Raw genomic sequence first — 16,738 nt, 5'->3', positions numbered from 1 at the left:
AGTTTAGACATACTGATGATATCGCATATGAAAGTGTAGCACGACGAAGCCCAAAATCTTTAGCAATTTTTTATATCAATACGTAGCACAGCGGAAATAATTGATATTTTATATACATATATTGTTTAGAAAATTTATACAAGAGAGATCGACGTATTTTTTTGCTCTTGTTTACTGATATTTTTCGATGCATAAAAATTTTAAAAAATCTCCCATATTAATAAATAGAGAGAATCAGATCAATACAACGAGCCAATACAGTATTTCTATATCAAAGATATAATTTATTGACTACTATAAATAAAAATAAAAAATGTAAAAGACAAATAAAATCTCTACGTATTATAAAATTAAAAAAACTCGAAAATTATTTTATCTATCTAATATTAAATATACAATCTTTTTATTTTGCTTCAAAATTAATCGTGTAAATGGTACACATATTTATCGGTAAATTTAAAAAATTTAGTTTTATTAGTCCGTATGAAATAATTCATAAACTTAAAATATTATTTACGCTAATACTAAACCAAATATTATTAAATATCACAAAAAAAATTTATTCCTAACTCTTACGAATCCAGAAATTTAGTATTAAGTGATCCATCAATGTTTGTAAATATGTTTGAAAACTCAGTGTATCTACTATATTATATATACCATATTATTTATTTAAAAAAATCTGTCTTGGCCACAAATTACATGGAAGTCAGTTTTCACGGTAATATATCGATGAGAAAATGCCACGGAGTACCATACATGACAACGAAGGGCTGTCATTCATCCACTTCGTTTCCTCTCGCTTGTCGTTGCGAAGAATGTTGTCTTCATCGTATGTCGTGAAAGAAGTTGCTAACTAATTCCAAGTGATAGCGTATAATCGCGCAAAGACATTAATCGACGACGATCAATTAAGATCGTGACACGCCTATCATTCGCAGGATGATCAGAGGAAATCTACCGGGGGCGGACAACTTTGTGCTTATTTTCGACGTCGTCTCGTAGCAATGAGTGCCACGCGGAGTGACTCGCCTCTTCAACCTTGGCGTAAACTTGTTCTTGCGAATTATTTATGACGTTCCGTAGGACGCAAAAAAAACCCTCGGAAAAAAATAACTCAGCACTCCACCGCGATTAGCTTCTTATAGGAAGAAATATGGGAAGAAATACAGGAAGAAGATGGTGCGTAAAGAAAATTGACGGAATGTAAATTCGAGATTATCGCGTACGAAAGTTATTACTGAAAGCTGTGTCTAAAAATCCTCTTCATAAGTGACATGAGTACGCATTAGATTTTTAAAATGCACCAAAATAATGTTAACTTTATGAAGCTATTATATAATACAAATTTTCTTAAGACAACACATTATTTAAACAAATTAAATCAAATAAAAATTATTTTCTCACAAGAAAATATTGTGCAATTGTTAAATCCATGAAGTTTAAAATCTGGGTATTAAGAAATTTTTTGTAATATAAATTATACTAAAAAACTAAACACATTATCTATAAGATAAAATTTTCATGTACATACATACAAAAATTTTGCAATTGTTTTTTACTACTTCTTTAAAATTTTTGTAGAGAGATCTTTATTTTTTCCTAAAGTCGATAATTAATTATATTTTTCTATATTCACCTATTAAATTAAAATAAATACGGTCTCGTTTGTACAAATTTTGACAGGATACTGCTGCACACTACAGCTCAACTTAAAATTTGAAAAAAAAAAAAAAAAAAACGTTACACGCGGTTGCAAGGACATTAAGCGAAACCAGAGCTGAGCGTATAACGTCATAAGGCGAAGCGTTTAAATCGGAGCTTTACGATCGGTCGTTGAGGTTTTGGGCTAGTAATAAAAACGATACTTGTAGAAGCGAGCTTTCTGCCCTCGCAACGGATACGTGTTCTACACATGGTTCGTCTTCCCGAACAACTGAGTACATCGGACAAGACTTAAAAATATTATTTTATTATCCAAACAATTAAGAAATAAATAAAAACATAATTTGCAAACATAAAATAATACATTTTTTAATGTATTAAAAATGTATTAAAAATTTTAACGTATTTTAATACTCGAGGAATTATGATAATGTTGATTGAAAAACACACACATACACACAAATGTTCTCAATGAACTCACTAATTATACAGGCACTTATTTTATTGTGTTTTGTATTTAACATTAAAAGAATTTTATTGTTCCAAAAAAAAAAGAAAATTTAATTCCATAAATTCAATTAAAAGACTGTATTATATAAACGATGATTATTAAATGTATGTTAATAATATACATTCCGATGTAGAAAGTATAGAATACCGCCAATTTCGAAATATTTTATATGTATACTTGTAGATCGAATAAAACTTTTTCAAGGCTCTGGGCACCTAAGAGACAAGGGAGTGGCATATTACTGTGCGTAGAATATCATGCATATTACATCCATGCCCATGCAATAAACCCGAAAATCAAGTCGCAATTAAATTTCGCGTAGAATGGCCGCGCAGCTCGTCTACATTGTGAAAGGCTCGTCTACAGTCCGCCGTCCTGTTTGCGGCTGGCCGCAGAAGGATCGAAAGACCTCCGTCGTGTATTGGATCGCCCGCCTTTCAACCGCCGAGGGGAAAGGAGGGGGGGAGGGGGCCTCGCTCCGATCGATCGTTAAACCTCCCGCTTAATCGCCGTGTCAAACCAGTGCTGTAAACTTATACTACCGACTTCTACTACTTCCCCGAGCTCCTGACAACGTGTCTCGACAACGTGGATTTGCAAAATTCTCAAACCGCCTCGACATTCCTTCATGAATGATAGCGCGTGTAGAAGTCTACGATTCTTGTCGTTACATACCGCGAGACAAGGTAGAAGAACGCGCGACACGATGCACGCGAAATGCAACGACTTATTTCGTAAAGTTACTATACTACGAGATAATTAGAAAAAAAAAAAACCATTAACCTTTATACAGGGTGTCGTGTAAAACTTTATACAACGCTTACAAGTAGGTAGAGCACATTAAACTGAACAGAAAAGTCCTTTATCGTTTTGCAATTTTCGCAATAGTTAATAAGTTATTGATTACACAGGTACATAAAAAAAGTGGTTGGTCCGGCGGATCAGACTAGTCAATTCTTACGTATTTTGACTTCCTGAATTTGAATCCAAGATCAGAATTGCTGAATTGGCTCATTTTTTCCTAACTTCAAAAAGAAACATCACTTTACCACTTTTTTTGTGTACCTGTGTAATCAATAACTTATTGCAAAAATTGCAAAACGGTAAAGGACTTTTCTGTTCAGTTTAATGCGCTCTATCTGCTTGTAAACGTTGTATGAAGTTTTACACGACTATATTGCTTTAATCATGTAATCATCTTGAAATATTCATATGTTCACACATAAGAGATTCAGCTATTGAAAAAGAAAACTTTGAAAATATCTAATATATTTTTTTATACTTCCAAAATTTATTATATTGTCTTGTTAATTAAAAATATTATAATGTTTATTGACAATTTCGGAACACAGTTGTTTTTAAATTTAATTCCCCTCACGAGCACGTTAATTCCAGATTCGCCCGGCGTTAAGCATCAGCGCAGAATAGCCTGAACAGCCTCATATATGATCAACATCTGCCATTTAATTTCTTCGCAAAACATCCTACCAAACGATACTTTGTCGAGACGGCGGGAATGCTTCGTCGTCGGACGTTAAAGTCTCCACGGTGGCTTTCACGGCGAAATCCTTCGCGTTAGACGAGAGGAGAGTCGCCTCGGGCCCCGCTGCAACTTTCAAGAATCGTTAAGACCGGACTATAATCGCCGATCCAGTGCTGTAAACTTATATTGCCAGCCCGACTAATTCGCCCGAGAGAGGGACTGGATCGTTTCGCGGCCGCGATGTATTCCGATTTTGCAACTAACTAACGATTCCGCGCGCTCTTCTCCCTTCAACGGATCCCGTAACATTTACAATCCACGATACGAGTCCTTCGCCTCGCCGCTTCTCTCTCGAGGAGACAGTAAAATCCGCGCGTCCGTGTGTAGAACAGCAACTTTGTAGCATCAACGAGCGTGTAATTCACTGAGAAATAAAATGCGAAACAGTTGTAAACCACAAGTTGAGAAATGACCTTTCCGAAGATATTCGAAATCCTGTTATAAAATATAACGAACAGCACGAGCGACGGGAATTTGCCAAGATACAATTAAGATGATCGTGTGACGTACAGCCACATAAATTTGACAAGTTTCAGAAATTGTTTCCGCGCGTAACAGATAACACATCCCAGTCGAATCGAAGTTGTTGAGATAGCCGGACCTGGACTGCCTTTGAAAATTTTTACAAGAGACAAATGCAAAACTATATAATTCCGGAATGTGTTATAAACCTGATCGTTGAATTTTCGGAATATGACATGGAAAAATGTTCGCGAGGACCGCAATGGCGCAAGGGACTGCGATAAAATGCTTCGATAAATAAAAATAAGCCCCCTCGCGTTGTTATAGCGAATCCGCGATTGTTCTCCTTCGGATTTTACGATCGGCGATTTACGCCGGTAATGGCGCCAAACTCATTTCTACCATTGCCGAGAGTCACTTCCTGCGGAGATCCGCGGAACTCCGTCGATTTGGTCGCCGATCTGTTACGATCGAGAACTCGAACGACTGAGGGAGGACAACAATCCGCGATACTGGTTTGACAGGGCGATCGAGGTTTAACGATCTCTCGTCGCAACTTTGCGAATGCACGGCTGCTATGTATGAAAAATCATTTTCCGATAACGAATATGATAGATCGTGCAACTTCATGAATAAAACTAATTAAAATGAAGCGGAGTTTAATTAAAGCAATCTCCCTTTCTTTAGACGAAAAAAAAAAAAACTGTAGATGTATCACGATGATACTAAAAGCTAAGTTTAAATACTGTAAGTAATAAACGTAGAACGGGAATTAAAATTAAAGTTGCAGAATAAAAGTTGGAAATTCACGTAGATATTCGCGAGTAAACTACAAGAGCAGGGAGCAAAAAGTTCGAAAATTAATGAAACTAGGTCTTACAAATGATAGATAAAAATTGAAATAATAATCGAAAATTGACAATTAACAACTAAGATAAAAATCAGTACTAATCAATAATAAAAACTGGACATAAATTGATACATAAATTCGTATGTTTTACTTTTTACGCATATTCTATAATTTTAATATTACAACGCATCTAGCATATCTTTCTTACAAGTTTTACGACAATCATACAATTTCATACTTTATAGAAAATCCCGTAAAAAAAAAAAAAAAAAAAAAAAAATAGAATTTCAGATCGAAGGACACCATTTCACTCGCCATCTTGAAAAGCTACCTACGCAAAAGTACAGATCCAAATATCGCGTGACGGTGGAAGCGCGAGCCTTTCGTACGTACGAATGCATAATTCAAATGTAAACGATGCGCCTTGAACCATCGAGTTTTATGCCTCCTTAGAGAGAGAGTTGGGGGATCGGCTTCGTTTTCAAAGACTGTGACTGCAAAAATTGCGCGGACCCTGACGGATTTCAACGAGTCAATTAGGTCCTGTCGCGGAGCCGGCGCTCAATTTAATCCCGTTTCGAGCGCACTCGTACGCGCTCGTAAACACGAGGTTGTCATAAGGCGGGTACAATCAATGTACGGCAATTGAGATCAATTTGCGAGCAAGCGAGAGACAGGTTGAATTATCTCGGCGATGGTTAACTAAAATTTGCCGACTAAGTGGGACATTCGTTGCGAAATTCTTTCATTTTACACGAAATGTCGCAATTTATACGAGAGCAGCAAGATTATGGATTATTCGTTAATTGCATAAAGAAAAATTATTAAATTACTCAATTAATGTAGATATACAATATTGCGATAGGGTTAATTAGGATATGATTGCCATACGGAAAAAATTGCCAATGGGGAAAATTTCTCCAATAATTGTTAATGTGTTCTTATAATTATTTTCATAAATAATTGATATTTACTGTAGTTTACTGTGCATATACTATTCGAAATAACAATATTGTGGATATTATATCACGTTTTTACTTTTGACTACCTGCAAAATTTTTCATGTTTATTAAAACTTGTCATAACGTCAAATAAATTACAGTTGAGCTGTCACAATTAACGATACATAACGAAGGTATGTAAATTATAATGTGTGGTTATATCTTTTATTTCCTTTTCTATTTTTTAAATAAATATTACAACTGTCTTCATCTCACAGTTTGAGTAAAAAGGTCCATGATTTTTTTCATGGAGGGAGGGTAAGTATTTGTGCAAACATACAAAAAAACAAGAATTGAGTTGCGCACCTAATATTTCAAATTTGATATATCATAGATACTTTTTTACTGACAATGAGTTAAATAGATGCCAAACTTATATAAACATTTATTATTAAAAATGTTTAAAAATAAAATTAAATGTGTGATAATATATGGCAATAAAACTAAATATGTGTAAAATTATAAGTTTTTTTAAATATGCCTAACTGTCCTTTAATGCTATCTTTTAAAGGCCATCTTTTCCCTAAAAGTTGTGAAAAATGGCCAATGTTTGTTTCAATATTTTGATAATATAAAATTTTTATCAAGTATTTTCTCTTTAATATCGATAGCGTTACATGCTTTTTAAGCTTCAGTAAAGTAATATACCAAACGCTATTTAAAAAAATAATAAAAATGTTCTTTGCATTTCAGAAAACCATGACCAGCATACTCGAGTTTACCCTATAATGGTTATGATAATGTGGCTGGAACCGACATTCTGTAACATACTTAAAATTTGGCAAGTCTCTTTATTGACAAAGAGACTTGCCAAATTTTAAGTATGTTACAATGTCGGTTCCAGCCACATTAACGCGAATATAAAATACAGTTCAAAAAAATATATTTCTGCCATCTGCGTCTTTAAACAAGATCCTGGCTACTAGAAAGAACGTCGGCGTTGTACGTGTCACGAGAAACGTCGAAGGAAGACGCCATTCTCGAGCAGGGAACAATACATAACAATGTATAAGGGTGTCGCAGACACTTTCGATGCAAACTATGACGGCTTCGGATCGAGCCCGATCGGTTATTGAATCGTTAAGCCGCCGCGGAATAAAGAGATACGCGATGAAGCGATCGACCCCTCGCACTCGGGACGACCTCCTCTCGCCTTGTATTTCTTCCTCCTTGTGAATCGACGGCGCGATGGACGACGACAACCACGACGGCGTCGAAGGCGCGGGGGCAACGGGGTGGAAAATAATATTTCGAGGCGCTAAAACGCTGTCAGCCCGCTGATCCCGGCTGACATTTGAATATCCAGGGGGGTCGGAGTCGCGCAAGGCGCGACAGAGATATCACACCGCGACAATATTTATAAAGCTTCCGCGGATACGGCCGCCGATATATTTCCGCCGCAGCTCACCGAGGCCGCGAATAAAATTAAATGGTACGTGCAATGTTGCTCGCGATATTGCCCGGCTGTGGTCATTCCCGCGACGAGCGTGCGTATTATGAGTTTGTGGACGTACGTTTATGGAAACGCGAGATCGATTTTTCTGACACGGCTAGCGAGCTTTATATTTAAGATATTTAATGGCATATCGGGTATAATAATAACAAAACTGGTTGCAAAGAAGTTGATACACGAAAATGTCATTACAAACGGGTTCAGCTTATCGAAAATTCTTCATTTTATAAATTATAATTTTTTTTCGTATTATTATTATTATGTTTTAACGCTAATATTTATAATATAAATACTTTTGTTGAAACATCAAAATAATTATGTATGACGTTTAAATAGGGTATAATGGTAATAATGTTGCAGTAAATTTAACATTCGAGCAATTAGAGTTTGAGCATTCTACATAATTATTTTGATAGTTTAACAAAAAATTACTTTCAGATCTATACAGAACTTTATAAATATTTATCAGCAAAACTATTCTTCCACGTTGTAACTGTGTTAGAATTTTAACATTGTTGTTAAATCAAACTACATAAAATGTTCTATCCCTTCATAACCTGTTCTTCAAAAAAATATATCAAATTTAAATAAAATTTAGAAAGTTAAATTTTCGAAAGAAAAAACTAACTTCGTTGAATTCTATTTTTTTTTTTACCGTCTTCGTAATTTATATTTGTAACTCAAAACGTCAATATCTTTTCCTTCAAAGTGTTCACGTACAACCAATGATCGATTCAGCGATCAAGTTGGCGGATACTCGGACGCTTTAACTTATCGCGCGGAAATCTCGGTTCTCTTATGAATGACGCGGCAAAAAGCAGAGGGACGTCGAGTTGGATGGAGGGTTTAGTTTGGGCTCGAGTTAGGGTGATTAGTGCGGGCATCGGCTCGATGTTGCCCTTCGACAAGCCTCATCTACGAGCGCACAACCCTGTCACGATCGTCATGCCGGTACGCTGACCCGGCAGCTGGCCGCTGTCTAATCTTTCCTCGATTACGCGGGGCTGGATGTAAATCAAATCTATAACGCACCACTTTGACCGTATATAACATATCCCGTTTGCGCCGAGTTTGGCAATCGATAGGGGAAATTTTTTCAAATTTTTAAAAAAATGTCAAATCTAACATATGAATCGTATACATATACATATATATCAAATATTTAAGTTACTTTCTAAATTTCATAGAGTGATAATACCAATAGTATTAATAGAGTGATACTGCCACTGCAATTTTTCGCGCGATTTTCCACTCTAATAATAGTTAAAGTTCACTTTATAAGTCTTATAAAGTGAACTTTTATTAAAGGGGAAAATCACTCGAAAAATTGTAGTGGCAGTATTTTCACTCTATAAAATTTACAGAGTACATTATTATTATTATACGAAAAACTCCTGTTGTAATTATTTTATTTCATCGAATTATTAATATTCATTTTTTTATAAACGTTAAAAGCAAGATTACGTAAAAGTTTTCAGAGGTTTTCCAGTTTCAGAAAAAAAAAACAAGTAAAAACCGATGGTTTCAAAAATTCATTATACCCAATTTTTACAACATTATATTTCATTCACGCCTAAAATTCACTTTTAATGTATTAACTTTTTTGTATCTTCTTACGAAACACATAATTTCTTCTGAGAACAGAGATAGAAAAGGAAGTTAGCGTTTTGGCAAGATCTTCGCTCCCTATATTGCAGCCCCTTTAATTTCGCTAAAGATGGCATAACACTCCATTACAGCGAGTATCGATGTAGGAAGGAGATCCGGCCGCAAAACAAGTTAATCTAATCCAGTTATCCAATTGATCGCCCTTCGAGGAGCTATTCTACTAATTGTCCTTCCCTTAGAATTCCCCTCTCTTCCCCTGCAAGGGTGTCACGCGTTTCTCTCGGAAACGATCATAGATCAACTCGAATTTACGTGCGCGCTTGGCCGCGGCGATTTACCTGCGGTGAACCGCCCTTTGCACGACGCAATAACATTAATTATAAACGGAGGTGGATGTTTTGATTTCATCGCGCGGCAATTAATTCGTAATCCGGATGCGGCGGTCCGGCCGCAGTGACATTATACGATTCGCTCGCACGAAAATATTAATGCATCGAAATACCGTTACGCGTAACTGGATTCGTCCCCCGACCACTCCTCGTATATCCCGGCAACGTTCGCGGTAACAGGGTTTCGGGGAATGAAATCTGTGCTGACATTTTCAATTCAAGATGCGATAAAGCAACGAAAATAGTTTTAAGACGATAATCGTCCGATAAAAACATACAAAAATGCATGTTCTTTCGTGATATGCTTGTATTAAAAAATACAATATAGAATATTAGAAAATAAGTTACACAAATATTATTTAATATTTGTTATTATAAATTTGCTATTATATGATAAATAAAATATGTCTCAATTACATCTTTATTTTGTGTTATTTGCTAAATTTTTTCTAGCAATCTCTTTTTTATTATTATTGGTAAATTCTCGAATAATAATTATATAATTGCTATCTAAAAATTTGTAACATTATTTCTAACTTTATTATCTTTTGCCTCTTGTTAATTGCATTTTTGTTTCATTTCTCAAGTTTTTCTCGTAATCTCTTTTTCTATTTACCATATTGTATTTTTTAAGCTGGCAATTTTGTTATTATTAACTGAGAAAATATGTAATGTTATTGCTAGAATTATTATTTTTGTCAAATATTTATTTTATATTAGTTTTTTTGTATTTTTGTTTTCTGTATTCTTTGTTTTTGTACATTTTTTTATCAATTTTACTTTATTCTATTATATTGTAGATTTTTAGATTTTAAAGCAGCATTATATCTCACTTGAGCTCTTTATCTATTTCATTTTATACATATATTGATTTATATATTTTGTTCTTTGCACTTTAATGCAATTACCAATATTATCTTACAATTTTATGTATAATACAAATCAACATACACTAAATTCGAGATATACATAGTTAAATTTAATTAATTTAAATATAATCTTGTTATTTGTCTGCTATTCATACTTGAATTCCACTGCTCTCGTAGGAAAGATCTCGGGCGAGGTCTTTCATGCTTCCAGAAAATTTTCAAAATAATCGCAAAGTACTGGCAGAGAAGAAGAGGAAGAGACTCGATTCTATCGACCGGATGGCAGTTCGAAGACGCCTGCGAGGCAAAAACGTCGTCAAGAGCGGCGTCGAGTCCGTTGTGGCGTGAAACGAAACGGAGGACGAAATCCGCTCGGGGGCGCCTCGCCGTGCGAGGAAGGAAATTCCTCTTTCTGGCGTTAGGCAAGCTTAAAAATACGCAATCTCGCCGCCCCGTCAGGCTGAAGAATTGAGATACACGTATCTCCCCCTCCCGCCCGTCCCCCCCCTTTGATATCGTTTACCCATATTCATTTAATTTACCCGCGGCGACGACCGCGGAACCTATCCCGTCTCTTTCTCCGGCAAGGATTTCCTCGCCAGGAAGTCTTTTAGAGGACACCCCCTCTCGAGACCGCCGATTACGACTTTCTGCGCCGCTTCGTCTCCTTCGGCCTTTTAGCTCTTCGCTTGGCGCCTCCCCTCCCGGTCTCGCCTCGTCCGGCGGAGTTCGGGCTTCGGTAGCGGTCTTTTTCTCTCGGGAAATTGCGATAATTAAATACCGTGGCGGCTCTCGAAACGATATTAACGAGGTGTAATGGCGGGTTAAATATTCCGGGAGCCTTGCCTTTCCAAGGCATTCGCTCGTAAATACATCGGGGCAATGCGCACACACTACATGTCAACGATCGCTTGGCGTGGCATAACGTTCCGGGTCGCCGATAAAAAATTTAGCCCTTTACCAATTTCATTCGACATACGACGCGCTCTCCCTTAATTACCAAAACCCCCTTCGTGTGTTGATTTTCATCTGGAGAAATTTCGCGATTGGACGTAATCCTTTTTCACTGTCTTCATCTCACTAAATATCCCGATAATTGAAGGACGAATTAAAATTGCTGGCAATTAAGTATTCAAGGATCCGGCATATTACGGCGAGAGCCCCGCGGCAGAATTTTACGTTGTCGATGTTAAAATAATAAACGCGGAGAGCGGAATGAAAAAATAACGTACCTCGCTACATTCGCTTCGCGCGTCGGCGCTGCTGATACGAGTACTCGATTTTTAACAGCCGCTGTACTTGAATTTGCAGTGCTATTCCCTCCGATTTCTCGCTCGATCCCAGGAGAGCCTGGCACATCCGGTCCGCGTGCGATGTTCAAACGCTCCGATGTAAAAAGAAAGTAGCACGTACGCGGCTAGTTTTCACTGTCCTGACGATTTATAGATAATACCAAGTAAGATGCGTCGCACGCCGATGAATTTTAGAAAGCAATGACGAAGACATGCCTCTCTCTCTCTCTCGAAGATAAATTTCACATACAATAACGCAAGTTATTGTGTATTAAAGATATAAATTATCAATAATAATTTTGTTTAAGAATAATAACAAAAAGGCAAGCAACAATTATAAACAAAATGAATATTCCAGTCTCTTTAAAGGAATATTACGCACGACAATAGTAACGTAAGAAACAATTTCTCGCGCGATATTTCTGTGCGTGATGTCCATGTGACATTTTCAAGTCTGAAAAGCTAAAATAAAATGGGGAAAGACGTTTCCATTCACCACGAAAGTCTTGAATTATTGTCGAGTGAGGAACACGATCGCAAGCCAAATGTAACGGTGCAAATTTGGCAACGATACAATACCTGGCGGGAGCCCCGTATTGGCAGGAGAAGAATACGAATCGCGGCTTTCCGCGAGACACGGGGATGACAGACGAACAAAAGGGACGAGATTTCGAATCCGCCCAGCGAGAGACAGATAATTCTCCCTCGGTAGAATATATAATATATACAATATTCTATTACATGTTTTATGTATTTCATATTTCCTATATTGTCCTACAACATTTCGGACATACGCAACACTTCTAATTCAGTTTGTTTCGTGCTGTCGAAATGATCCATGGCCGTTTTCCAGCCAGCAAATCCGCTCGAAAAATCAACCTAAAGGGAACCAAGTCCGGCGACAAACGGGACAAACAAAAACCCCTTTTTTTTCCCCGGCGTTCAAGATCCGCCTAACGAACGTTAGCTGTCGTTTACGAGAATCGACGGATATAATGATCGATCGCAATTTCCAGCATTCGTATGCGACAAAGCCAGTGCGTCGGGTGGATTAAATAAATTCCATAATACTCTCTCCACCTCGATCCGGTGAATAATACGAGCGCGGGTACTCTCACTCGGTGCGCATTTATTTACTAGGTGCCCGCGTGTGTGCGCGAGAGCTGGCGCGCGCGTACGCACGCATACGAATTTATAAAGCCATCACGTGCACCGCCATGTCGATCATCGCTCGTACGCCGACACAAGTGCAGCGCCCGCGCCGATGTGGCCGCCGCTTAAAAACCGAAAGCTCCCCGATATTATAAATTATTTCCCGCCGTTATCGACATCGAAGACGATGTATTTATTAACCCGCGGCGATCCGTCAACTTTTTCATCGCCTTGTGGCGAAAGTTCGTCCACAAATTATCGCCGTACAAATCGCCATTCGAACCGGTCGATATTTTATTCGACATAAATATCGTCGGTTTTTTTTATATTCCATTTTTTTCAATAAATACGCACTAAAAAACATTTTGTATTTACATAAAAATCGGTCCTTGTTAAAATTTTTAATGTTCAAATTTAACACATTTGCTTGTTACTTAAACATATTGCTGTTGTGTTAATTTAATTCAAGTGTTAAATTATTAGAATAACTGAAAAAAAAATGTAAAAGTGACACAGTGTGCACTTATTTTTAATTTTATACAATAAATATGTTCCTCATTATCAGTGACACAATTTATTCGTTGAAATTGACAGAAAAAAAATGTTGAGTTTATTTTATAATATAAGTGACTGTTATTTGTCGACGTGATCTCGTGACATGTGTTACATTAACATTATAATAGTGTTAAAGTAACATTTTATATGTGTTACCTTGATAATTTGGTCATTAAATTGTTACATAAAAATCATAAAATTTACGTTTGTTTTTATGTCAAAATATAATATAATATTTACGTTGCTATTTTTAATATGTTAAATTAACAGAAATATGAAAAATTTCTGTGGACCGTTTGAAACATGCGATATGTCTTAAATTTAACACAAATTTGTCAACTGTGTACGTATTTGTATTTTTAATATCAAAGGATTTCAGAGAAGGCCTGTGATCGATGATCCTTGATGTAGTTGGATTTGACGCAATTTTTTTTACAGCGCGGGATAAACGTCAGTAATAGTATCAATTACTTTAAATAAATAACGAGATATACTCCATAAATATTTTAGAGGATCAAGAGCGTGCAACATGAAAAGCCCGATTGCATGTGTCCCTCCCGTGCAGTTTTTTCCTCGCTAAAAAAGGCTTCTGCGACTACACGATTTTTAAACACAATCGTCATTCCGCTAACATAAAGTAATAACAAAACTTACTTATTGCCAAAAAATATACCCATTCATTAGTTCGTATTAGATGTCAATTAATTATTACTTGGTCATTTGGTCTCATCAGTTTTTGCTTAAATTCGTAATTAAATCTCTAACGTCTGGGTTCTAATTTCGAGATTAATCGCAAACGTCGCAATTGCAAGGAATAAAGGGATAAAGATATACGCGCACTCTCTCTCGTGATCCTTCACGAAGGACACGTGTCCTCGAAGAGAAACTTCGCAACGCAATAAAGACTCGCGCGTCTCCCGGCGGGGGATGAACTTTCGATGACGAGGTTGTTCCCGCAGAAGCTTAAGAGGAGAGCACGGCGGCATCATCGCGACGATGCCCCCTACACGGGAAGGAGCCCGAGGAACGAGGGAGTGATTTAAGTGGCACGCTAACGTAGTAACTTCCTGAACGTGCACAGATGCGGCAAATCGACGGAACTTGTGCGACCAGATCGTAAGAGCGTCGGCCCGTCGGTCGCGTCTTCGTCTTTCTTGCCCGTCGATTTCGCCATCAGCATGAGCCAGCAAACTTGGCACATTCACCGTTATACCTTGACAAAAACCACCGCTTGGCACACGAGCAATCCTTCAAAATTGTGGCAAATGACAATTTCCAGCTAAAGTCATTGGATACTACAAGGACAGATGTTACATTGAAATGGAAAGCGTAACAATTTTAAGAGTTGAACAAATTAAATAAATAAAATCTCTTATTTTACATTGTTAAGACTTTAAATAAAATTGCTAGACTAATAGACTGCTGACTTCTTTCTCAGTAAAAACCTGCCTTTATGATTCGTTTAGGATTGTAACGACACATTCGTAACGACTAAGGAATATACATACATAATATATAATTTTATGCAATTTGAAACTTGTAGTGACCCAATGAAATCTAAATGAATATTAAAATTGCTGTCCTCTCAATAATAAAAATTTTTGTTAAGATTGCAGCCAATACAGTAATATAATTAAAGACGCGCGTAAACTGTACACAAAACGCGATTTTTTTTATGTAAAAAGGAACGATAACTTGTTCTCAATCATTAAGAAAGCATAGGGGCTTAATAAGCTGGATTTCTTCGTTTCGAAACATTCGTTTGTTTATCTTAACTATCGCTCCGATACATAGATTTTGTTAACACAGATTTAGATTAGTATCGGCTGGCCCTATATATCGGCGTTCGCAAATAACGTCGCGAATTTTGAAAAGTTTTAATTTGCGTAGAGCACGATTTATTCATGGAATTATACCGCGCGAGAGGAACGTAATTCCCACCGGGGCGGCGGACGTCCTACATAAAGCGATATTCGGGCGTTTCCGTTAATTACTAATAATATTCAGACACTCGCACGAGAAAGAGAAGACGAAAAGGCCGGGGGTAGGGGCCGGCCGGCATTGTAAAATGTACACGAAGCGAGGGTTGGCGAAACCGAGACGGAAGAAACGGGAGAGCAGCTCGCTTCGGCGCGCAGCATTTGCATAGGCAAACAGACGGCCGCGGGATCGCTATGGTTGGCAAGAAAAATGAATAAAATTATGAAAAAGAAGGGAAAATTTCGAGTGGAGATGTGGAGGAGAACAGCGGAGGAGCGGCAGAAGAGAAAGAGAAAGAGAGCGGGGGCGGCCGCCGCACTGTCAGTCGTCTGACAGCAGGGGGATGAAACGTGGCGGAAGAACGAGCATACGAGGGGCTTTGCCGTGCGATTTTCGCGCGAAGGGTGCAAATCGTTGGTGAGAAAATTCCGCGACTCCTTTTTCCTTCGATGCCCTCCTAGCCGCCCGTCGTTCCCGCAGACGAGTCGTTTTCATCTACGGATACGCCAATTATCGCAAGGAAACATTGCAACGTGCGTGAAAATTGCGCGGACAGAATCAAATCGAAGACTGACGTCAACGTCATCGTATCGCATCAATCGTGACATCACTATTTTCAAAAAATAACGATATGTCAGTTAAAAAAGAGAAATACACTTTCCACTTTTTTTCCTTTCCTAAGAAGCAGTACGATAGAATTAAAAGAATTATAAATATTTAGAGTGGCGTAATTACATTAAAAAATGATAAAAAATAATATAATATAAGGTAATTAATAATATATCTCTTGCAGAGACAATAGATAATAAAAATTGATATTTCCTACGGAAATGAAAATCTCACGTAATAAAACTTCACGTATTTGTCAAACGTGTGAATATTAAATATACGATTTATAGAGCTTAATATTCCTAACATAAAATCAATTTAATTTCTTCAGATAATTCATTTAAAAAAAGCTGGTATCTTATGGTCCTTATTATAGACATTATGGTCACTCGTAACATTTCCGTCATTAAGGTGAGAAATTCTAATGATTATGAAATTCTTTGTTAAGCAATGACGTTAAGATGTCAACATGTAACAACTGACGTTTGTTATAAGGTATTTTTTTGTTTTTATACATTTTTCGATATATTTTAATTACACATACTTCCTCATTGTTTCTAAACATGGACTATTATCACATAAATATATGCACTTGAGTGTTATCTAACATTTTATTCAACTGTACATATTTTGAACCATACAAAATTAAACAATAGCGTGGAATTTTTCTAATGTAGCCTCTTAAGCGTACTAACATGTCAATAGACTTCTCTTTTTCGAAGTTTTTATGGAAATAGTTATTAATCGAGTTGATTGTAATTCTACTGCTAATCTGTAATTTACATGTATTTTGCACATG

General features: G+C 36.9%; 1 protein-coding gene across 6 annotated transcripts in view; it reads right to left on the bottom strand.

Annotated features, from left to right (window-relative positions):
- The window catches only part of LOC105831939 (E3 ubiquitin-protein ligase RNF220), a 201,940-nt gene that overhangs the window by 105,348 nt on the left and 79,854 nt on the right, over positions 1-16,738 (bottom strand). The gene's annotated exons all lie outside the window — the stretch shown is intronic.

Source organism: Monomorium pharaonis, chromosome 4 (assembly GCF_013373865.1).
Source record: "Monomorium pharaonis isolate MP-MQ-018 chromosome 4, ASM1337386v2, whole genome shotgun sequence".
In the NCBI taxonomy this organism is placed as follows: Eukaryota; Metazoa; Arthropoda; class Insecta; order Hymenoptera; family Formicidae; genus Monomorium; species Monomorium pharaonis.
The sequence above is the reverse complement of the archived record's forward strand: the minus strand, read 5'-3'. Positions and strand labels throughout refer to the sequence as shown.